The 26,113-nt window shown below is 47.6% G+C and overlaps 1 pseudogene; it reads right to left on the minus strand.

The window, feature by feature from the left end:
* LOC139275634 (zinc finger protein 385B-like) overlaps positions 1-26,113 on the minus strand; it is a 131,226-nt pseudogene that overhangs the window by 96,624 nt on the left and 8,489 nt on the right.

The following is a 26,113-nucleotide window of genomic DNA, read 5'->3' on the forward strand; positions in this document are numbered from 1 at the left end:
ACACACTGGGTGTAGATACTATGGGTGTAGATGCACTGGGTGTAGACACACTGGGTGTAGATACTATGGTTGTAGACACACTGGGTGTAGACACACTGAGTGTAGACACACTGTGTGTAGAAACACTGGGTGTAGACACAGTGGCTGTAGACACACTGGGTGTAGATACAGTGGGTGTAGACACACTGGGTGTAGACACACTGGGTGTAGATACACTGGATGTAGACACACTGGCTGTAGACACACTCGGTGTAGATACACTGGGTGTAGACACACTGGGTGTAGATACTATGGGTGTAGACACATTGGGTGTAGACACACTGTGTGTAGACACACTGGGTGCAGAACCACTGGGTGTTAATACACTGGGTGTAGACACACTGGGTGTAGATACACTGGGTGTAGATACACTGGGTATAGACACACTGAGTGTAGACACACTGGGTGTAGAAACACTGGGTGTAGACACACTGGCTGTAGACACACTGGGTGTAGATACACTGGGTGTAGACACACTGGGTGTAGATACTATGGGTGTAGATACACTGGGTGTAGACACACTGGGTGTAGATACTATGGGTGTAGATACACTGGGTATAGACACACTGGGTGTAGATACACTGGGTGTAGATACAATGGGTGTAGACACACTGGGTGCAGACACACTGGGTGTAGACACACTGGGTGTAGATACACTGGGTGTGGACACACTGAGTGTAGACACACTGGTTGTAGATACACTGGGTGTAGATACACTGAGTGTAGACACACTGCGTGTAGATGCACTGGGTGTAGACACACTGGGTGTAGACACACTGGGTGTAGACCCACTGGGTAAAGACACACTGGGTTTAAATACACTGGGTGTAGATAAACTGGGTGTGGACACACTGGGTGTAGATACACTGGGTGCAGACACACTGGGTGTAGACACACTGGGTGTTAATACATTGGGTGTAGACACACTGGTGTAGATACACTGGGTGTAGATACACTGGGTATAGACACACTGAGTGTAGACACACTGGGTGTAGATACACTGGGTGTAGACACACTGGCTGTAGACACACTCGGTGTAGATACACTGGGTGTAAACACACTGGGTGTAGATACTATGGGTGTAGACACACTGGCTGTAGACACACTCGGTGTAGATACACTGCGTGTAGACACACTGGCTGCAGACACACTGGGTGTTAATACACTGGGTGTAGACACACTGGGTGTAGATACACTGGGTGTAGATACACTGGGTATAGACACACTGAGTGTAGACACACTGGGTGTAGAAACACTGGGTGTAGACACAGTGGCTGTAGACAAACTGGGTGTAGATACACTGGGTGTAGACACACTGGGTGTAGGCACACTGGGTGTAGATACACTGGGTGTAGACACACTGGCTGTAGACACACTCGGTGTAGACACACTGGGTGCAGACACACTGGGTGTTAATACACTGGGTGTAGACACACTGGGTGTAGATACACTGGGTGTAGATACACTGGGTATAGACACACTGAGTGTAGACACACTGGGTGTAGAAACACTGGGTGTAGACACACTGGCTGTAGACACACTGGGTGTAGATACACTGGGTGTAGACACACTGGGTGTAGATACTATGGGTGTAGATGCACTGGGTGTAGACACACTGGGTGTAGATACTATGGTTGTAGATACACTGGGTATAGACACACTGGGTGTAGATACACTGGGTGTAGATACAATGGGTGTAGACACACTGGGTGCAGACACACTGGGTGTAGACACACTGGGTGTAGATACACTGGGTGTCGACACACTGAGTGTAGACACACTGGGTGTAGATACACTGGGTGTAGACACACTGGGTATAGACACACTGGGTATAGACACACTGGGTGTAGATACACTGGGTGTAGATACACTGGCTGAAGACACACTGGGTGTAGATACACTGGGTGTAGACACACTGGGTGTAGACACACTGGGTGTTAATACACTGGGTGTAGACACACTATGTGTAGATACACTGGGTGTAGATACACTGGGTGTAGACACACTGAGTGTAGACACACTGGTTATAGATACATTGGGTGTAGACACACTGGGTGTAGACACACTGGGTGTTGACACACTGAGTGTAGATACACTGGGTGTAGACACACTGGGTGTAGACACACTGAGTGTAGATACACTGGGTGTAGATACACTGGGTGTAGACACACTGGGTGCAGACACACTGGGTGTAAATACACTGCGTGTGGATACACTGGTTGTAGACTCACTGGGTGTAGACACACTGGATGTAGATACACTGGGTGCAGACACACTGGGTGTAGACACACTGGGTGTAGATACACTGGGTGTAGACACACTGGGTGTAGCCGCCTCAAAACCAGCACAGAGTGAGAACTGAAGCAGAAATTCTGCTGCGCCAGCGTTCACTAGCTGAACATGGTGAATGGAAACCTAGGGAGCAGAGAGAACACGTTTACCAAGATGAGAATTGCAGGAAAGCTGTAACTAGCCCTTACCGCTGTTGTGAGCTTGTAGTTGAGACAGTGAGTTGAGGACTACTTTACACAGTGAGCATTGCAGCAGCTTCTTTGCCGTCTCCTCCATGGACTGGCTGTTGACAATTGCTGCCTCCTGGGCTGTCGCTCGGCCCAGTGCTGGTGCTCCTGACAGCGTGGTTACAGTAGGCAAGATGCGGCCAGTTGGTGAAGTGAGGCCGATGGATGGTTGAAGCTGAGGCCGGGGCAATGCGGAGACAGGAGGGGGAGTTTCTGGGCCAAGTACAGCGGAAACATTCTCCACGTCAACTGCTGTTTGAAGAACAAGATGAACATATTAAACTCTAGATATACAAAGTAAGACACATAAAACTCCATTGTGTTCAACTCAGTCCGTCCCACGACTATGTGCTTCAGTGGAAACATATGTCCTTGAATTTCCACATGGCTTGCCCTGATCTATTACCAGGAGCTCCTGCGGAAAGCACTGAAATGGACCATTTCTCCAGTGTCCCTCCGACCTCTGTCCAAAGGTAGCACAAGAGTTTGGACAGCCCAATGCAGAATTAATGGCCTAGGTACTAAGGGAGAAAAGTCCATTGCTCCCACACACTGTGCAATCACGTCGATTGAGGACTATACCCAGATACTTTAAACTTCCGGGAATACGGTCCCCAAATGCAAATCGTACAAAACTACAGAATTAACCTTACAAACTATTTTTTGGTCATTGTAATTGAAGAAAGATTCCATCGCAGGCAGTGTCCCGCACTGTCCACTGGGACAGAGCAGTGGGGATTGTTCTGACTGATGAGTAAATCAGTAACAAGTGACTGTGGACTATCACGGAGGGGACAACTAGAAGAAATATTTCACACTGAGGGTTATTAGATCATCAAATTATTTACCACAGGAGCTACTGAGGCAGATACTGGAACATAATTTAAAGGGGAGTGGATAAAGATTTATGAAGCAAGGATGTGAAGTGATCCAGGGAAAGGACAGGAAGGTGGGCTTATAACAAACGGCTCCAATTGAAACGTCTCTCAAGTCCTCCTTAACCTTTGCTTTTCTAGTCAAACCTGATCTGTTCAGATAGCTCCCTTTGTGCCTGAAATCCCCCCATGTAGAGATCCTGGGCGGTAGAGTTCATATCATTCAGATTTATTTTTAAATTTATTCCTGGGATGTGGGCGTCGCTGGCAAGGCTGGCATTTATTGCCCATCCCTAATTGCCCTTGAGAAGGTGGTGGTGAGCCGCCTTCTTGAACCGCTGCAGTCCGTGTGGTGAAGGTGCTCCCACAGTGCTGTTAGGGAGGGAGTTCCAGCATTCTGACCCAGCGACAATAAAGGAACGGCAATATATTTCCATGTCAGGATGGTGTGTGACTTGGAGGGCAAATTCCCATGTGCCTGCTGCCCTAGGTGGTACAGGTCGCGGGTTTGGGAGGTGCTGCCGGAGAAGCCTTGGCGAGTTGCTACAGTGCATCTTGTACAGACTGCAGCCAGGGGGCGCAGGTTGTTCATGGGCAGTGGGGAAATATTAATTGGAAATTAAAGAATTGGGTGTAGTCCATCAGAGTGGAGAGTGTACATGGGCCATGGTATGAGATTAAATATGTGGGTAGCATCCATGATAGGGGAGAATGTAAATGGCTGTTATAAGAGATTCAATCGATGTTGTAGGGTCGATGATAGGGTAGAGTGCGCAACGGCTGTGAAGGAGATTACTTGGTGGGATGGAGTCCATGATAGATTAAAGTGTACAGGGACTGTGGCAGGGGATTAATTGGGTGGGCAGGCATGATAGGGGATAGTGTAGTTGGGCTGTGCGAGAACATTAAATGGTTGGGTAGACCCCATGACAGGAGAGATTGTGGAAAAATGGGATGTAATTCTAAACTGCACACAATGTTTCAAATGTAGCCTTACCAAGGATTTGTACCAAGTTATAATCACATGTTTAAGCTACAGACAATCATCTTTAGTTACATATCTGTCCCCATATATGGATTCGAAATCTCAGGGAATCATACAATCATACAATCATAGAAATTTACAGCAGGGAAGGAGACCTTTCAGCCCATTGTGTCCACGCCGGCCGACCAAGAGCTACCCAGCCTAATCCCACTTTCCAGCTCTTGGTCCGAAGCCCTGTAGGTTATGGCACTTTAAGTGCACATCCAAGTATCTTTTAAATGTGGTGAGGGTTTCTGCCTCTATCACGCTTTCGGGTGAAAACATTTCCCCTCATATCTCCTCTAAACCTCCCCCCAATTAATTTAAATCTGTGCCCCCTGGTTGTTGACCCCTCTGCCAAGGGAAACAGGTTCTTACTGTCCCCTCATAATATTATACACCTCAATCAAGTCTCCCCTCAGCCTCCTCTGTACCAAAGAAAACAGACCCAGCATCTCCAATCTTTCCCCATAGCCATAATTCTCCAGTCCAGGCAACATTCTTGTAAATCTCCTCTGCACCCTTTCCAGTGCAAACACATCCTTCCTGTAATATGGTGACCAGAACTGCATGCAGTACTCCAGCTGTGGCCTAACCAGTGTTTTAGACAGTTCAAGCATAACCTCCTTGCTCTTGTATTCCATTCCTCAACTAATAAAGGCAAGTATTTCATGTGCCTTCTTAACCACCTTATCTACCTGGCCTGCTCCTTCAGGGATCTGTGGACCTGCACTCCAAGGTCCCTTTGTTCCTTTACACTTCTCAGTGTCATACCATTTAATGTGTATTCCCTTGCGTTGTTAGACCTCCCCACGTGCATTACCTCACATTTCTCCGATTGAATTCCATTTGCCACTGTTCTGCCCACCTGACCAGTTCATGGATATCTTCCTGCAGTCTGCAGCTTTCTTCTTCATTATCAACCACACAGCCCATTTTAGTGTCATCTGCAAACTTCTTAATCATTTAAGTCCATGTCATTGATATGTACCACAAAAAGCAAGGGACCCAGTACGGAGCCCTGCGGAACCCCACTGGCAACATCCTTCCAGCCACGAAACACCCATCAACCATTACCCTTTGCTTGCTGCCTCTGAACCAATTTTGGTTCCAACTTGTCATTTTGCCCTGGATCCCATGGGCTTTTACTTTCGTGACCAGCCTGCCATGTGGGACCTTATCAAAAGCTTTGCTAAAATCCATTTTCCCTAAAATATATGCACTGCCCTCATTCAGCTTCCTGGTTACTTGCTCAAAAAATTTAATCAAGTTAGTCAGACATGACTCTCTCTTAACAAATCTCTGATTAATCCGTGTCTTTCCAAATTAAGATTTATCCTGTCCCTCAGGATTTTTTCCAATAATTTTCCCACCACCGAGGTTCGGCTGACTGGCCTGTAATTACTCGGTCTATCCCTTTCTCCCTTCTTAAACAAAGGTACAACGTTAGCAATGGTTAAACCAGGAATGGTTAGCCATTATGCACAAATTATTTTATTTTTTCTCCTACATCATGTTTCCTGTTCCTGTGTGCGTAACTTTTCATCTATCCATGTAAAATCCATCTGCCACTGATTTGATCATTTGACCGATTGCTTGTGATCCCTGCATTAAATATCAATCAACTTGTATTCATTCATTGACCATATTGCTTTATACCATCAACTGCTGTTACAATATTACTGAGGAATCTCCACTACTTAATCTCCTGACGATTACATTGTCACTGTCTTCCAAGTCAAAGTCTTTCCTATTTAATATTATTTACTGCCCCCTACTGCCAGAGCAGTCTAATTCCTCCAGTCCAACTTTCTGTGTTGCCTCTGAAGACCAATTTAAATTACATGCATTGGTTCTGCCTCATTAACCATTTTATCGCCTCCTCAAAGAATCTCAACATATTTGTAAAGCTGACATGCAGATTGTCCTTTGTAGTGTTTGTACTTTTTTCGGGATTGAGGACCTGCTGCGTGATATAGCAGCACGCTACTATGAAATCCTTTTGTCTGATATTTTAATCAAGATTCTGAAGTTGTGTTCCGTGTGCTGCCAGATAATCTGGAATGTCGTCCCTGCCCCAGGCATGCTCTGTATGTTGTGTTGTGTCTGCTTCAGAGGCATGAGGCTCGGGCTGGCCCAGGGGAGCACACTGACATTCATTCAGGGAGCTTCAGGTTCATGTTGAGACCTCTCCAGAGACCTGCTTGTTTTGCAGAGTGCTGCTTGTTCTGTTCAGGATAACTCCGTAAGACTGTGTGCTGTAAGCTCAAACTGATGTGACCTTAGTCTCTTTAATCAAACTCCAGAATGCAGAATCAGCATGGTGGACAACTTTTTATACTTGCTTGCACGAGGTGTGCAGGTGACCCTTGGGTCTCCAACAGGTGCTCCCCTGGTGGCAAGTCTTGCACTATTACAAAGTTTACATACATAACATCACTTCCCCCCAAAGTCTTATGTACAAGTTATTTACAAGTTGAGGCGATCTGGCGCTCTGCGTTCCCGGGTCGATCGCCTGAGTTGAAGTCCAGGCGTGGGTGAGTCGGTCAGATCATTGCTGCACTGCAGCGCAGCTGGTCTGATCGGACTATCGGGCATGGTGGGTTCATCCTCGTGGTTGACCGCGAGGTCGATTGCTAGTTGGGTGTGTGTAGGTGGATCATTTATGGTAATGTCCTCTTCAAACTGTTCTTGGTTGTCAATGAATCGCAGTTTAGTCTGATCCAAATGCTTTCTGCACGTTTGTCCATTCAAAAGTTTGACAACAAACACTCTATTCCCCTCTTTGACTAAAACAATGCTAGCAACCCATTTGGGACCATGACCGTAATTAAGAACAAACACGGGGCCATTAACTCAATGTCACGTGATGCAGCCATGCGATCGTGGTACACGTTATACCGGTGATGCCGGGTTTCTACACGATCATTGAAATCTGGGTGGACTAAGGAGAGCCTGGTTTTGAGTGCTCTCTTCATTAGCAATTCTGCAGGGGAATTCCGGTAAGTGAGTGGGGTCAGGTGCGGTAGCTGAGCAGAACCCGAGATAACCGGGTCTGCAGGGAACCGCCCGTCACGCGTTTCAAGCTCTGCTTGATAGTTTGAATTGCCCGTTCTGCTTGACCATTGGATGTGGACTTAAACGGGGCAGACCTAACATGTTTGATGCCATTGCGGGTTATGAACTCGTTGACTTCCGAGCTGGTGAAACATGGTCCATTGTCACTAACAAGGACGTCGGGCAAACCATGGGTGGCGAACATGGCCCGGAGGCTTTCAGTGGTGGCAGTGGACGTACATGATGACATTATTGCACATTCAATCCATTTAGAGTAAATGTCCACTGCTACTAGGAACATCTTTCCTAGAAAGGGGCCAGCGAAATCTACGTGGACCCTGGACCATGGTCTGGAGGGCCATGACCACAGACTCAATGGAGCCTCCCTTGGTGCATTGCTTAACTGTGAGCAAGTGTACACATGACTCCAATTCCGAGTCAATGCCGGGCCACCAAACGTGCGACCTGGCGATAGCCTTCATCATGACTATGCCTGGGTGGGTACCGTGTAGGTCGCATATAAACGTTTCCCTACCTTTTTTTGGCAAAACCACGCGATTCCCCACAGGAGACAATCCTTGCATTGGTAAAAGGGCTTAATTTCTTCTTGCATTTCCCCAGGAACAGTCAACCAGCTCCCATTAAGGATGCAGTTTTTTACTAGTGCTAGCACAAGGTCCTGGCTAGTCCAGGTCCTGGTCAAATGAGCCGTGACGGGTGAACCCTCGCTCTCAAAAGCATCAACTAAAAGAAGCAAGTCTGCGGGTTGCGCCATTTCCACCCCGGTAGTGGGTAATGGTAGCCGACAGGGCGTCAGCACAGTCCTCAGTGCCTGGTCTGTGGCGGATTACACGATCATAGGCGGACAATGTTAGTGCCCATCTTTGAATGCGGGATGAAGCTTTGGTGTTAATACCTTTTCTTTCTGAAGTGAGCGGTTTGTGGTCGGTTTCGAGCTCGAACCGGAGTCCAAATCGGTATTGGTGCATTTTCTTAACCCCATGTACGCATGCTAATGCTTCTTTCTCAACCATACTGTAGGTTCTTTCAGCCTTAGATAAACTTCTGGACGCAACCTGTTGCAGTTTGCCTGACACATTGGCTTGCTGTAACACACAACAGACCCCGTAAGAAGATGCTTCACAAGCCAGTACTAAACGTTTACACGGGTCATACAATACAAGTAACTTGTTAGAACATAGCAGGTTTCTGGACTTCTCAAAGACTATCTCTTGAGATTTACCCCAAAGCCAGTCGTCACTTTAACTAGCAATAAATGCAAAGGTTCCAGCAAAGTGCTCAATCCGGGTAGAAAGTTACCAAAATAGTTGAGGAGTCCCAGGAACGAATGCAGCTCCGTCATATTCTGTGGTCTGGGTGCATTCTTGATGGCCTCCTTCTTAGAGTCCGTGGGTCTGATGCCGTCCGCCACAATCTTTCTCCGCAGAAATTCAACCTCTGGTGCCAGGAAAACACACTTGGAGCATTTCAGCCTGAGTCCCACTCTGTCCAGTCGCTTTAGAACCTCTTCCAGGTTGTGCAAGTGTTCGGTGGTGTTGTGACCAGTGATCAGGATGTCGTCTTGAAATACAACAGTGCGCGGAACCGATTTCAGCAGACGCTCCACGTTTCTCTGGAAGATGGCAGCAGCCGAGCGAATCCCGAAAGGGCATCTTGTGGTATATGAACAGTCCTTTTTGCGTGTTGATGCACGTCAATTTTTTCGGAGATTCAGCCAGCACCTGTGTCATGTAAGCAGAGGTTAAATCCAGCTTGGTGAACGACTTCCCCCCTGCTAACATTGTGAACAGGTCCTCCCCTTTGGGTAATGGGTACTGGTCCTGTAACGAGACTCGGTTGATCATTACTTTGTAGTCTCTGCAGATTCTGACCGTGCCATCGTTTTTCAACACCGGGACAATTGGACTGGCCTACACGTTGAACTCAACTGATGATATGATCCCCCTCATTGAAGTCTGTCCAGTTTAATCTCGACCTTCTCCCGCATCATATATGGAACCACTTGGGCCTTGTGATGAATGGCTATGCATCAGGGACGAGATGGATCTGCACTTTGGCACCTGTGAAGTTGCCGATGCCTGGTTCAAATAGCAACGGAAATTTGTTTAGCACTTGAGCGCACGAGGCGTCATCCACCAAAGACAGCGCTTTGATGTTGTCCCAGTTCCATAGGATCTTTCCTAGCCAGCTTCTGCCAAACAGCGTTGGGCCATCGCCTGATACAATCCATCGTGATAAATCATGCACAGCTCCATCGTACGATACCTTCACTGCCGCACTGCCAATAACTGGTATGAGCTCTTTGGTGTAAGTGCGCAGCTTTGTATGAATCGGGCTTAGTTTTGGCCTTTGTTCCTTGTTGCCCCACAGTTTCTCAAAAGCCTTCTGGCTCATAATTGACTGACTCGCCCCCGTGTCCAATTCCATGGAAACTGGAATGCCGTTTAATTTGACTTTCAACATTATCGGAGAGCTTTTGGTGGTGAAGGTGTGTACCCCATACACTTCCTCTTCAGCCTCGGGTTGAGTTGCCTCTCTTATTCCTTCAGCATGATCCGCACCAGATCGGTCACCTCCTGCCGACTCTGCCAGGTGGTGAGTCGCAGTACGTTTGCACATTCGCTGGAGGTGCCCCATTGTTCCGCAGCCTTTGCATACATAGTGCTTGAATCAACATTGATGGGCTCTATGATTACCCCCGCAGCGCCAACATGATGTTAATGGATTCGCATTCATGTCCCTCTCTCAAGAATACCAACGGCAGCCATAACCGCATGAAAGTTCGTGATGTGTTACTCGTCGGCAATTGTTATGTTCAGAATAACTCCACAAGATTGTGTGCTGTAAGCTCAAACTGATGTGACCTTGGTCTCTTTAATCAAACTCCAGCGTGCAGAATCAGAATGGCAGACAAACTTTTATACTTGCTTGCACGCGGTGCACAGGTGACCCTTGAGTCTCCAACAGGTGCGCCCCCCTGGTGGCAAGTCTTACACTATTATAAAGTTTACATACATAACATTGCTCTGTGCCATTGTACAGTCCAATCCTGCCGTGCCATTGGACAGTTCCATCCTGCCATGCCATTGCACAGTCTAATCCTGCCGTGCCATTGGACAGTCCAAACCTGCCGTGCCATTGGACAGTCCAATCCTGCTGTGCCATTGGACAGTGCCATCCTGCCATGCCATTGGACAGTGCTATCCTGCCATGCCATTGCACAGTCCAATCCTGCTGTGCCATTGGACAGTGCCATCCTGCCATGCCATTGGACAGTGCTATCCTGCCGTGCCATTGGACAGTGCAATTTTGCCGTGCTATTGGACAGTCCAATTCTGCCGTGCCATTGGATAGTCCCATCCTGCTGTGCCATTGGACAGTGCCATCCTGCCGTGCCATTGGACAGTTCAATCCTGCCGTGCTATTGGACGGTCCAATTCTGCCATGCCATTGGATAGAATGTGTGACAGGCAAAGCAGCAGCCCCTGGAACCTCAAAGGCCAACTCATGAAATTTGTATCCAAGTGTGAGCTTGTTGCTTCCTCATTGGTATGTCCATTTATTATTTGCCTTTTTTGGCTTGTGATGGCATTTCTGTGCACCTCAGTTTAATGTGGAGAGGAGAAACCGGTTGTAGACATTTGTTTGGGCTCTTGATGTTCTCACCCCAAGATATCCAGACATCTTTCCTGACCAAGGAAACTTGACCAAAACCCTGTACATTCCGTTGGAGATTCCACCAACCCTTCTTGAGGATGAAATTGGCTCAGAGGCAGGAAGCACAGGGTAATGGTTGAGGGCAGCTTTTGTGACTGGGTTCTGTAGGGCTCAGTACTGGGTCCCTTGTAGCATATATTAATGATTTTGACTTAAATATAGGGGGCATGATAAATAAATTTGCAGATGATACAAAGATTGGTCGTGTGGTTGACAGTGAGGAGAAAAGCTGTAGACTGCAGGAAGATATCGATGGACCGGTCAGGTGGGCAGAACAGTGACAAATGGAATTCAATCTGGTGAAGTGTGAGATAATGCACTTGGGGAGGGGAAACAAGGCAAGGGAATACACAATAAATGGGAGGATACTGAGAGGTGTGGAGGAACAGAGGGACCTTGGTATGCAGGTCCACAGATCCTTAAAGGTAGCAGGATACGTCAATAAAGTCGTGAAAAAAGCAGACAGAATACTTTCCTTTATTAGCCGAGGCATAGAATACAAGAGCAAGGAGGTTATGCTTGAACTGTATAAAACACTGGTTAGGCCACAGCTGGAGTAGTGCGTGCAGTTCTGGTCACCACATTACAGGAAGGAGATGATTGCACTGGAGTGGGTACAGAGGAGATTTACGAGGATGTTGCCTGGAGTGGAGAATTTTAGTTATGAGGAAAGATTGGATAGGCTGGGGTTGTTTTCTTTGGAACAATAACAGGAATTCAATGAGGCCCTCTTCCTCCAGCTACTGCCCCAGGGACAACTGCCAACCACTGCTGGGGGTCCTGGGGGGGGCAGTGAGAACAGGGAGGGGGCAGGGTGAGGATGCTGGGGGAGGTTACCAGTTTGCAACTCCCCACTCTCGTTTACATGTGGCAGGATGTTGAGGGAGGGGCCAGCACATTCCTAGGGTGGGAGGCAGGGAGACGAGGAGGAGGTGAGGGAGAGGGGGCAGGGGGAAGGGGCAGAGAGGGGGGGATGCAGGGGAGGGGGCGGGAGGCAGGGGCCGGGGGGAAACATTGAAACATAGAAAGTAGGTGCAGGAGTAGGCCATTCGACCCTTTGAGCCTGTACCACCATTCAATAAGATCATGGCTGATCATTCCTTCAGTACCCCTTTCCTGCTTTCTCTCCATACCCATTGATCCCTTTAGCCGTAAGGGCCATATCTAACTCCCTCTTGAATATATCCAATGAACTGGCATCAACAACTCTCTGCGGGATGGGAGCAGGGGGAGGGGGAAGGGGAAGGGGCGGGGGCAGTGGAAGGGGCCGGGGGGCAAGGGAAGGGGGTGGGATGCAGGGGAAGGGGGCAGAGGGGCAGAGGGAGTGGGCGAGGGATGGGAACAGGGGGAGGGGGCAGGGAATGGGAGCAGAGTGAGTGGGCGTGGGAAGGGGAAGCAGGGGAGGGGGTGGGGGAGGTGCCAGAGGGAGTGGGCAGGGGAATGGGAGCAAGGGGAGGGGGCAGGGGATGGGAGCAGGACGAGGGGGTGGGGGAGGGGGGAAGGGAGGGGGTAGGGGCAGGGTAGGCTTCACTGATGTTACCGCCGCTGTATCAGTCACAGAGCCGGATTATTGTGGCTCAGTGTTGAATGGAGGGGAGGGGGAATCGCAATTAGTAAGATTGAGTTTGAAGTATCCAGTATCCAGCATTGACTCACTGAAATGGATAGTTCCATGATGGTAAGTCTCAGATTAAAGAGTGGTTAAAGAAGCTGTAATGAAGCCGGAAAGACTTTGGCCCCTGCTCCCCGTGGGCTGGTGTGCGAGAGCCCTAGGGGATGAGGAGCCGGACACTACGTAGGCCCATTGGGAGAGCCCAGTGAGAGAGGGCCAGTGGGAGAGGCTCAGTGGGAGAGGGCCAGTGGGAGAACCCAGTGGGAGAGGCCCAGTGGGAGAGGCCCAGTGGGAGAGCCCAGTGGGAGAGGCCAGTGGGAGAGGGCCAGTGGGAGAGCCCAGTGGGAGAGGCCAGTAGGAAAGCCGAGTGGGAGAGGGCCAGTGGGAGAGGGCTCACTGGGAGAGCCCAGTGGGAGAGGGCCAGTGGGAGAGCCCAGTGGGAGAGGCCCAGTAGGAGAGCCCAGTGGGAGAAGGCCAGTGGGAGGGGCTCACTGGGAGAGGCCAGTGGGAGAGGGCCAGTGGGCAATGTACATCCGCTGTTCGAACAGCACACAACACTGAGGGAGCACAAACACAGAGAAGATAATCGATAACCTGTTGTGTTAATGTTCTTTTCAGCGAAGGCTGTTGGCGAGGTGCAGGTTGTCATGGAGATGGCGAGCCTGGTGCTGACCCTGGGAACAGGCCCGCTCGGTTTAGTTTTGTGGGCCTCCAGCACCTTCACCGTCCGGGCATGCTTATTGCCTTTGTAGTGGGCCTCAGCTTGGCTCTACAATGCAAAACAAATGGACCATGCAGTCAGGCTCGTTCACACACAGCTCTGTATCAGTGAGAGTATAGAAAGAACTTCAATACAGCGCAGCCACAAGTGGATAGAGACGTGTTTGATCGAGAGTTTATAAGGCCTATTGTGCGTATTACCTGATCAGTACCTGTGGGACATGTACCTCACAAAAAGGGGGTAGAAGTTATGCTACAGCTGTACAAAGCCCTGGTTAGACCACACCTGGAGCACTGTGAGCAGTTCTGGGCACCACACATTAGGGAGGATATATTGGCCTTGGAGGGAGTGCAGGGTAGTTTTACCAGAATGATACCCAGACTCCAAGGGTTAATATACAAGGAGAGATTACACAAATTAGGGTTGTACTCCCTGGAATTTAAAAGGTTAAGGGGTGATCGATGGAAGTTTTCAGTATACCAAGGAGAATAGAGAGAAACTGTTCCCGCTGGTTGGGGAGTCTGGGACTCAGGGCAGAGTCTAAACATTAGAGCCAGACCTTTCAGGAGTGAAATTAGGAAACACTTCTCCACACAAAGGGTGGTGGACGTTTGGAACTCTCTTTCGCAAATGGCAATTGATGTTGGGTTAATTGTTAACTTTAAAATTGAGATTGAAAGATTTTTGTTAACAAAAGGTATTACAGGATATGGAGCAACGGTGGGTATATGGAGTTAGGTCACAGATCAACCATGATTTCAATGAATGAGGGACAGGCTCGAAGGCTCAATGGCCTCCACCTGTTCCGATGTTCCTATGTCCTATTTTGGAATTTCCTTAACCCAAAGGACCTTTGGGGCTCGTCAAAAATGTTACTACCCCCTCGGAAACACTCCTACAGCCTTTAAACAATGATGCTGTATTGCTCCAGTACCTGCACAGAGACCTCAACAATCAAGAATAACTAACGCAATGGACGATTAACCAAAATTAACCAATTAAACCTGCATCCTTTCCCCGTAACCCTGCAATTTTTTTTCCTTCAGGTACTTATCCAATTCCCTTTTGAAAGGCATGATTGAGTCTGCCTCCACCATCCTTTCAGGCCGTGAATTCCAGATCTTAACCACTCACTGCGTAAATAAAGTTTTCTCATGTCACCTTTGGATCTTTTGCCAATTGGTTTAAATCTGTATCCTTTGGTTCTCAATTCATAGAAACATAGAAACATAGAAAATAAGTGCAGGAGTAGGCCATTTGGCCCTTCGAGCCTGCACCACCATTCAATAAGATCATGGCTGATCATTCCCTCAGTACCCCTTTCCTGCTTTCTCTCCATACCCCTTGATCCCTTTAGCCGTAAGGGCCATATCTAACTCCCTCTTGAATATATCCAATGAACTGGCATCAACAACTCTCTGCAGCAGGGAATTCCACAGGTTAACAACTCTCTGAGTGAAGAAGTTTCTCCACATCTCAGTCCGAAATGGCTTACCCCTTATCCTTAGACTGTGTCCCCTGGTTCTGGACTTCCCCAGCATCGGGAACATTCTTCCTGCATCTAACCTGTCCAGTCCGGTCAGAATTTTATATGTTTCTATGAGATCCCCTCTCATCCTTCTAAACTCCAGTGAATACAGGCCCAGTTGATCCAGTCTCTCCTCATATGTCAGTCCTGCCATCCCGGAAATCAGTCTGGTGAACCTTCGCTGCACTCCCTCAATAGCAAGAACGTCCTTCCTCAGATTAGGAGAACAAAACTGAACACAATATTCCAGGTGAGGCCTCACCAAGGCCCTGTACAACTGCAGTAAGACCTCCCTGCTCCTATACTCAAATCCCCTAGCTATGAAGGCCAACATACAATTTGCCTTCTTCATCGCCTGCTGTACCTGCATGCCAGCTTTCAATGACTGATGTACAATGACACCCAGGTCTCGTTGCACCTCCTCTTTTCCTAATCTGCCGCCATTCAGATAATATTCTGCCATCGTGTTTTTGCCCCCAAAATGGATAGCCTCACATTTATCCACATTATACTGCATCTGCCAAGCATTTGCCCACTCACCTAACCTGTCCAAGTCACCCTGCAGCCTCCTAGTGTCCTCCTCACAGCTTACACTGCCACCAAGTTTAGTGTCATCTGCAAACTTGGGGATATTACACTCAATTATAATGGGTGACTTTAATATGCACATAGATTGGGCTAGCCAAACTGGAAGCAATACGGTGGAGGAGGATTTCCTGGAGTGCAGAAGGGATGGTTTTCTAGACCAATATGTCGAGGAACCAACTAGGGGGGAGGCCATCTTAGACTGGGTGTTGTGTAATGAGAGAGGATTAATTAAGAATCTCATTGTGCGAGGCCCCTTGGGGAAGAGTGACCATAATATGGTGGAATTCTGCATTAGGATGGAGAATGAAACAGTTAATTCAGAGACCATGGTCCAGAACTTAAAGAAGAGTAACTTTGAAGGTATGAGGCGTGAATTGGCTAAGATAGATTGGCGAATGATACTGAAGGGGTTGACTGTGGATGGGCAATGGCAGACATTTAGAGACCGCATGGATGAATTACAACAATTGTACATTCCTGTCTGGCGTAAAAATAAAAAAGGGAAGGTGGCTCAACCGTGGCTATCTCGGGAAATCAGGGATAGTATTAAAGCCAAGGAAGTGGCATACAAATTGGCCAGAAATAACAGTGAACCTGGGGACTGGGAGAAATTTAGAACTCAGCAGAGGAGGACAAAGGGTTTGATTAGGGCAGGGAAAATGGAGTACGAGAAAAAGCTTGCAGGGAACATTAAGGCGGATTGCAAAAGTTTCTATAGGTATGGAAAGAGAAAAAGGTTAGTAAAGACAAGCGTAGGTCCCCTGCAGTCAGAATCAGGGGAAGTCATAACGGGGAACAAAGAAATGGCAGACCAATTGAACAATTACTTTGCTTCGGTATTCACTAAGGAGGACACAAACAAACTTCCGGATTTAAAAGGGGTCAGAGGGTCTAGTAAGGAGGAGGAACTGAGGGAAATCTTTATTAGTCGGGAAATTGTGTTGGGGAAATTGATGGGATTGAAGGTCGATAAATCCCGGGCCTGATGGACTGCATCCCAGAGTATTTAAGGAGGTGGCCTTGGAAATAGCGGATGCACTGACAGTCATTTTCCAACATTCCATTGACTCTGGATCAGTTCCTATCGAGTGGAGGGTAGCCAATGTAACCCCACTTTTTAAAAAAGGAGGGAGAGAGAAAGCAGGGAATTAAAGACCGGTCAGCCTGACCTCAGTAGTGGGTAAAATGATGGAATCAATTATTAAGGATGTCATAGCAGCGCATTTGGAAAATGGTGACATGATAGGTCCAAGTCAGCATGGATTTGTGAAAGGGAGATCATGCTTGACAAATCTTCTGGAATTTTTTGAGGATGTTTCCAGTAAAGTGGACAAAGGAGAACCAGTTGATGTGGTATATTTGGACTTTCATAAGGCCTTCGACAAGGTCCCACACAAGAGATTAATGTGCAAAGTTAAAGCACATGGGATTGGGGGTAGTGTGCTGATGTGGATTGAGAACTGGTTGTCAGACAGGAAGCAAAGAGTAGGAGTAAATGGGTAGCCAAAATGGAAGCAATACGGTGGAGGAGGATTTCCTGGAGTGCATAAGGGATGGTTTTCTAGACCAATATGTTGAGGAACCAACTAGGGCGGAGGCCATCTTTGACTGGGTGTTGTGTAATGAGAGAGGATTAATTAGCAATCTCATTGTGCGAGCCCCTTGGGGAAGAGTGACCATAATATGGTGGAATTCTGCATTAGGATGGAGAATGAAACAGTAAATTCAGAGACCATGGTCCAGAACTTAAAGAAGGGTAACTTTGAAGGTATGAGGCGTGAATTGGCTAGGATAGATTGGCGAATGATACTTAGGGGGTTGACTGTGGATGGGCAATGGCAGACATTTAGAGACCGCATGGATGAATTACAACAATTGTACATTCCTGTCTGGCGTAAAAATAAAAAAGGGAAGGTGGCTCAACCGTGGCTATCTAGGGAAATCAGGGATAGTATTAAAGCCAAGGAAGTGGCATACAAATTGGCCAGAAATAGCAGCGAACCTGGGGACTGGGAGAAATTTAGAACTCAGCAGAGGAGGACAAAGGGTTTGATTAGGGCAGGGAAAATGGAGTACGAGAAGAAGCTTGCAGGGAACATTAAGGCGGATTGCAAAAGTTTCTATAGGTATGGAAAGAGAAAAAGGTTAGTAAAGACAAACGTAGGTCCCCTGCAGTCAGAATCAGGGGAAGTCATAACGGGGAACAAAGAAATGGCAGACCAATTGAACAAGTACTTTGGTTCGGTATTCACTAAGGAGGATACAAACAACCTTCCGGATATAAAAGGGGTCAGAGGGTCTAGTAAGGAGGGGGAACTGAGAGAAATCTTTATTAGTCGGGAAATTGTGTTGGGGAAATTGATGGGATTGAAGGCCGATAAATCCCCAGGGCCTGATGGACTGCATCCCAGAGTACTTAAGGAGGTGGCCTTGGAAATAGCGGATGCATTGACAGTCATTTTCCAACATTCCATTGACTCTGGATCAGTTCCTATCGAGTGGAGGGTAGCCAATGTAACCCCACTTTTTAAAAAAGGAGGGAGAGAGAAAACAGGGAATTATAGACCGGTCAGCCTGACCTCAGTAGTGGGTAAAATGATGGAATCAATTATTAAAGATGTCATAGCAGTGCATCTGGAAAATGGTGACATGATAGGTCCAAGTCAGCATGGATTTGTGAAAGGGAAATCATGCTTGACAAATCTTCTGGAATTTTTTGAGGATGTTTCCAGTAAAGTGGACAAAAGAGAACCAGTTGATGTGGTATATTTGGACTTTCAGAAGGCTTTCGACAAGGTCCCACACAAGAGATTAATGTGCAAAGTTAAAGCACATGGGATTGGGGGTAGTGTGCTGACGTGAATTGAGAACTGGTTGTCAGACAGGAAGCAAAGAGTAGGAGTAAACGGGTACTTTTCAGAATGGCAGGCAGTGACTAGTGGGGTGCCGCAAGGTTCTGTGCTGGGGCCCCAGCTGTTTACATTGTACATTAATGATTTAGACGAGGAGATTAAATGCAGTATCTACAAATTTGCGGATGACACTAAGTTGGGTGGCAGTGTGAGCTGCGAGGAGGATGCTATTAGGCTGCAGAGTGACTTGGATAGGTTAGGTGAGTGGGCAAATGCATGGCAGATGAAGTATAATGTGGATAAATGTGAGGTTATCCACTTTGGTGGTAAAAACAGAGAGACAGACTATTATCTGAATGGTGACAGATTAGGAAAAGGGAAGGTGCAACGAGACCTGGGTGTCATGGTACATCAGTCATTGAAGGTTAGCATGCAGGTACAGCAGGCGGTTAAGAAAGCAAATGGCATGTTGGCCTTCATAGCGAGGGGATTTGAATACAGGGGCAGGGAGGTGTTGCTACAGTTGTACAGGGCCTTGGTGAGGCCACACCTGGAGTATTGTGTACAGTTTTGGTCTCCTAACTTGAGGAAGGACATTCTTGCTATTGAGGGAGTGCAGCGAAGATTCACCAGACTGATTCCCGGGATGGTGGGACTGACCTATCAAGAAAGACTGGATCAACTGGGCTTGTATTCACTGGAGTTCAGAAGAGTGAGAGGGGACCTCATAGAAACGTTTAAAATTCTGACGGGTTTGGACAGGTTGGATGCAGGAAGAATGTTCCCAATGTTGGGGAAGTCCAGAATAAGGGGTAAGCCATTTAGGACCGAGATGAGGAGAAACTTCTTCACCCAGAGAGTGGTGAACCTGTTGAATTCTCTACCACAGAAAGTAGTTGAGGCCAATTCACTAAATATATTCAAAAGGGAGTTAGATGAAGTCCTTACTACTCGGGGGATCAAAGGGTATGGCGAGAAAGCAGGAAGTGGGTACTGAAGTTTCATGTTCAGCCATGAACTCGTTGAATGGCGGTGCAGGTTGGAAGGGCTGAATGGCCTGCTCCTGCACCTATTTTCTATGTTTCTATGTTTCTAATTCATTCATCTAAATCATTAATGTATATTGTAAAGAGCTGGGGTCCCAGCACTGAGCCCTGCGGCACCTCACTAGTCACTGCCTGCCACTCTGAAAAGGACCCGTTTATCCCGACTTTCTGCTTCCTGTCTGCCAACCAGTTCTCTATCCACGTCAGTACATTACCCCCAAAACCATGTGCTTTAATTTTGCACACCAATCTCTTGTGTGGGACCTTGTCAAAAGCCTTTTGAAAGTCCAAATACACCACATCCACTGGTACTCCCTTGTCCACTCTACTAGTTACATCCTCAAAAAATTCTAGAAGGTTTGTCAAGCATGATTTCCCCTTCATAAATCCATGCTGACTTGGACCGATCCTGTCACTGCTTTCCAAATGCGCTGTTATTTCATCTTTAATATTTGATTCCAACATTTTCGCCACTACTGATATCAGGCTAACTGATCTATAATTACTTGTTTTCTCTCTCCCTCCTTTTTTTAAAAGTGTTGTTAAAATAGCTACCCTCCAATCCATAGGAACGGATCCAGAGTCGATAGACTGTTGGAAAATGACCACCAGTGCATCCACTACTTCTAGGGCCACTTCCTTAATTACTCTGGGATGCAGACTATCAAGCCCCAGGGATTTATCGGCCTTCAATCCTATCAATTTCCCTAACACAATTTCCTGACTAATAAGGATTTCCTTCAGTTCCTCCTTCTCACTAGACCCTCGGTCCCCTAGTATTTCTGGAAGCTTATTTGTGTCTTCCTTCATGAAGACAGAACCAAAGTATTTGCTTAACTGGTCTGCCACTTCTTTGTTCCACATTATAAATTCACCTGATTCTGACTGTAAGGGACCTATGTTTGTCTTCACTAATCTTTTTCTCTTCACATATCCATAAAAGCTTTTGCAGTCAGTTTTTATGTTCCCAGCAAGCTTCCTCTCGTACTATATTTTCCCCCTCCTAATTAAACCCTTTGTCCTCCTTTGCAGAATTCTAAATTTCTCCCAGTCCTCAGGTTTGCTGCTTTTTCTAGCCAAATTATATGCCATTCCTTAGATTTAACACTTTCCTTAATTTCCCTTGTTAGCCATGGTTGAGCCACCTTCCCCGTTTTATTTTTACTCCAGACAGGGATGTACAATTGTTGAAGTTCATCCATGTGATCTTTAAATATTTGCCATTGCCTATCCACCGTCAACCCTTTTAGTATCCTTTGCCAGTCTATTCTAGCCAATTCACGTCTCATACCGTCAAAGTTACCTTTCCTTAAGTTCAGAACTCTTCCACAAATGGGAACAATTTCTCTCTATCTATTTTATCAAGACCCCTCATGATTTTGAACAGCTCCTCTCAACCTTCTCTGCTCTAAGGAGAATAACCCCAGCTTCTCCAGTCCATCCATTTAACTGAAGTCCCTCATCACAGGAATCATTCTCGTAAATCTTTTCTGCACCCTCTCTAAGGCCTCCACATCCTTCCTAAAGTGCGGTGCCCAGAATTAGACACATTACTCAGTTGAGGCCGAACCAGTGTTTTATGAAGGTTCATTATAACTTCCTTGCTTTGAAGAACATAAGAACATAAGAAATAGGAGCAGGAGTAGGCCATACGGCCCCTCAAGCCTGCTCCACCATTCAATACGATCATGGCTGATCTGATCATGGACTCAGCTCCACTTCCCCACCCGCTCCCCATAACCCTTTATCCCCTTATCATTTAAGAAACTGTCTATTTCTGTCTTAAATTTATTCTATGTCCCAGCTTCCACAGCTCCCTGAGGTACCGAATTCCACAGATTTACAACCCTCTGAGAGAAGAAATTTCTCCTCATCTCAGTTTTAAATGGGCGGCCCCTTATTCTAAGATTATGCCCTCTAGTTCTAGTCTCCCCCATCAGTGGAAACATACTCTCTGCATCCACCTTGTCAAGCCCCCTCATAATCTTAGACGTTTCGATAAGATCACCTCTCATTCTTCTAAATTCCAATGAGTAGAGGCCCAACCTAATCAACCTTTCCTCATAAGTCAACCTCCTCATCTCTGGAATCAACCTAGTGAACCTTCTCTGAATTGCCTCCATAGCAAGTATATCCTTTCGTAAATATGGAAACCAAAACAGTATTCCAGGTGTGGCCTCACCAATACCCTGTACAACTGTAGCAAGACTTCTCTGCTTTTATACTCCATCCCCTTTGCAATAAAGGCCAAGATTCCATTGGCCTTCCTGATCATTGCTGTACCTGCACACTATCTGTTGCATATGCAATAACTCAATTGGCTTAGTATCTCTAATTCAATCAGGTGCAACCTGACTCTACTTTATTACCTCTCAAAGTGAGGATTAAACATGGGCTTTCTTTATATACAAGGGCTGCATATGTGTGTCTGTGGCCCAATGACCTCCGACAGTCGCTCCCCCTGGTGGCAGGTAAACCCAGTCATTCATATATTACATCATTCTCCCACAAGATCTTGGTATCTGTTATGTATGTAATCCTTGGCAACCTGTATCATACCAACACCAGAGGGCCTACCTGTTGGAGTCCCAAGGGATCCCAGCATCCCTTGGGAGCACTGTGTATAAGCAGGCCTCCCATGCTGTACCGACACTCTGGAGTTTAAATAAAGGAGCTAAGGTCACAATTACTCATTGTATGCAGTATTTAGTTGCATCACTTTATTATGAGCATAACAATTGGCGACGGGATAATGAACAACCATGAGAAAATGCAAAGAACTGTTGGTATCCTGGAGCAATTCTCAGAAGGGGACAATTGGGAGGCTTCGACCAATACTTCATGGCCAACAAGCTGGAAGGGGACGAGAACACTGCCGAACAAAGGGCAATCCTCCTTACTGTCTGTGGGGCAAGAACCTATGGCCTCATGAAGAATCTTCTAGCTCCGGTGAAACCAACAACCAAATCCTATGAAGGACTGTATACGTTAATCCGGAAGCACCTAAATCTGAAGGAAAGTGTTTTGATGGCAAGGTATCGGTTCTACATGTGTCAACGGTCTGAAAGCCAGGAAGTGGCGAGCTACGTCGCCGAACTAAGGCGCCTTGCAGGACATTGCGAATTCGATGGATTCCTTGAGAAAATGCTGAGACTTTTTTGTGCTTGGCATTGGCCATGAGGTTATCCTTCGCAAACTATTGACTGTTGAAACACCGAATCCGAGCAAAGCCATAACGATAGCCAAGGCATTTATGTCCACCAGTGATAACACCAAACAAATTTTTCAGCATAAAGAGGTTTCAGCTAGTACTGTACACAAAGTAATGTCGTTTTCAGGCAGGAATGCATATGGCAGAATGTACACGCCGGCAGCTGCATGACCTCAGATGACCCAGAGTCCACCATCAATCGTTAAAGCGAGGCAGTTAACACCTTGTTGCCGCTGCGGAGGTGATCAATGAACCCATCAATGCCACTTCAAACACGATGGGCCCAAGTTTCCACATGATTTGCGCCTGATTTTTAGGAGCAACTGGTGGAGAACGGACTATCTTAGAAATCGCAATTCTCCACATTTTTTTTTCTGCAGTTCTAGTCAGGTAGAACAGTTCTACTTTGGAACAGAATTTTTTCTTCAAAAGGGGGCATGTCCGGCCACTGACGCCTGATTTAAAAGTTTCCACAGTGAAAACGTACTCCAAACTAACTTAGAATGGAGCAAGTGAAGATTTTTGTAGAACTGAAAAAACCTGTTCTACACATTAAAAAATCAGGCGCAGGTTACAAATTAGGCGTAGGGAACGAAGTGGGGAAGGAAAGTCATTAAATTCTACAATAAATCCTTAGTTATACTTATACAAATATTATACAAATAAATCCAACCTGAATAAACATTTATAAGCAAAGAAAAGATTAAATAAACCATGTTCCTACCTGTGTGAAAGTTCTTCAGGCAGGCCTTTAGGAAGCGGTTTGCCGTTGGGACCGAAGGCTGAACGGGCCGGGCCCGAGATTTCGGGCAGGGCCCGTCCCCAGCACCAGAGGTAGGTGGCGTTGGGTCGGGTCGGGGAGAGAGGTTCGGTTCGGGTCGGCGGGGGAGGGAGGGAGTGAGGGAGGTCAGGTCGGGGAGGGAGGTCAGGTTGGGGAGAGGGAGGTCAGGTCGGGGAGGGGGAAGTCAGGTCGCGGAGGGGGAGGTCAGGTCGGATCCAGTCCGGGGGTGAGAGTAGAGTCGGGTCGAGTCGGGTGGGAGCGGGAGCGGCAGCGGCAGACGCAGACGGGTCGAGTCAGGTCCGGTCCGGTCGGGGGGCGGGGGGGCGGAAGCAGGAGCGGTGGGGAAGCAGGAGCGGCAGCAACAGGCGGGTCGAGTCGGGTCCGGTCCGGTCGGGGGGATGGCGGGGGGTGGAAGCAGGAGCGGGAGTCAGCACGAAGCAGGAGCTGGCCGTGGGAGGAGCCTTATTCACGCAGCTCCAGTGAGGCCATTCGGCCAGGGCTAGGGGGGCTGCGTGCTTCAGGCCCCTCCCACATAGTTTCGGGCGCCTGGAGCTACTGCACTTGCGTACCCACTGTAGCACACATGTGCAGAGCTCCCGGCACTGTTTTTGGCGCAGGGTCCTAGCTCCGCCCCCTACAGCTCCTGCTGCGCCGCGCCGCGGGCCAGAGGACCTGCAGGAGGTGGAGAATACGGAGGGTTTTTTTCGCCGCACTTTGTGGCGCGAAAAACGGGCGCCCAGCTCGGAGGGGCGCCCGTTTTTTATCATGTGGAAACTTGGGCCCCATGTGTGCAAAGGCTGTGGAACAATAGGACACCTCCAGCGAATGTGCAGACAAGCTGCAAACCCTGCAAACCACCACGTTGCAGAGGAAGATCGATCCATGGTGGATCAGGCTGAACTAGAGACTCGAACCGAGGAGGCAGAAGTGCACGGGGTACACACTTCCACCACGAAATGTCCATCGATCATGTTAAAAATTGAACTGAACATAATTCCAGTATCCATGGAACTGGACATGGGTGCGAGTCAGTTTATCGTAAACAACAAGGCACACAGGCCCAAGCTGAGCCCCGTTCATACCAAGCTAAGAACTTACACCAAAGAGCTGATTCCTGTTATTGGCAGCACAAAAGTAAAAGTCTCCTATGGAGCAGTGCACGAACTCCCACTATGGATTGCATCAGGGGATGGCCCCACACTGTTCGGCAGAAGCTGGCTGGGAAAAATCCACTGGAACTGGAATGGCATCCGAGCGCTTTCGTCTATCGACGATGCCTCATATGCCCAGGTTCTGAACAGATTCCCGTCGCTGTTTGAGCCAGGCATCAGAAGTTTCTCGAAGGTGCAGATCCACTTGGTTCCCAGTAAACAACCCATCCACCACAAGGCACGGGCGGTGCCATATATGATGCGAGAGAAAGTGGAAATTGAGTGGGACAGGCTGCAGCAAGAAGGCATCATCGCGCCGGTGGAGTTCAACGAGTGGGCCAGTCCGATTGTTCTGATTCTCAAAGGTGACGGCATGGTCAGAATTTGTGGGGACTATAAAGTAATGATTAACCGCTTTTCGCTACAGGTCTGGTACCCGCTACCCAAGACAGACGACCTATTTGTGACCCTGGCTGAAGGAAAGACGTTCACCAAGTTGGACCTGACCTTGGCCTACCTGATGCAGGAGCTGGAGGAATCTTCGAAAGGCCTCACCTGCATCAACACGCACAAAGGTCTGTTCATCTGTTCATCTACAATAGATGCCCGTTTGGGATTAGATCAACCGCGGCAAGGAAAATGTCAGGTTATCCACTTTGGTGGCAAAAACACAAAGGCAGAATATTATCTGATTGGTGACAGATTGGGAAACGGGGAAGTGCAATGAGACCTGGGTGTCATGGTACATCAGTCATTGAAAGTTGGCATTCAGGTACAGCAGGCGGTGAAGAAGGCAAATGGTATGTTGACCTTCATAGCTAGAGAATTTGAGTATAGGAGCAGGGAGTTTTACTGTAATTGTATAGGGCCTTGGTGAGGCCTCACCTGGAATATTGTGTTCAGTTTTGGTCTCCTAATCTGAGGAAGGATGTTCTTGCTATTGAGGGAGTGCAGCGAAGGTTCACCAGACTAATTCCCAGGATGGCCGGACTGTCATATGAGGAGAGACTGGATCAACTGGGCCTGTATTCACTGGAGTTTAGAAGGATGAGAGGGGATCTCATAGAAACATATAAAATTCTGACGGGACTGGACAGGTTAGATGCAGGAAGAGTGTTCCCGATGTTGGGGAAGTCTAGAATCAGGGGACACAGTCTTAGGATAAGGGGTAAGCCATTTAGGACTGAGATGAGGAGAAACTTCTTCACTCAGAGAGTTATTAACCTATGGAATTCCCTACCACAGAGAGTGTTGATGCCAGTTCATTGGATATATTCAAAAGGGAGTTAGATGTGGCCCTTATGGCTAAAGGAATCAAGGGGTATGGAGAGAAAGCAGGAAAGGGGTACTGAGGGAATGATCAGCCATGAT

The sequence above is a fragment of the Pristiophorus japonicus genome, chromosome 11, assembly GCF_044704955.1.
Source record: "Pristiophorus japonicus isolate sPriJap1 chromosome 11, sPriJap1.hap1, whole genome shotgun sequence".
NCBI lineage: Eukaryota > Metazoa > Chordata > Chondrichthyes > Pristiophoridae > Pristiophorus > Pristiophorus japonicus.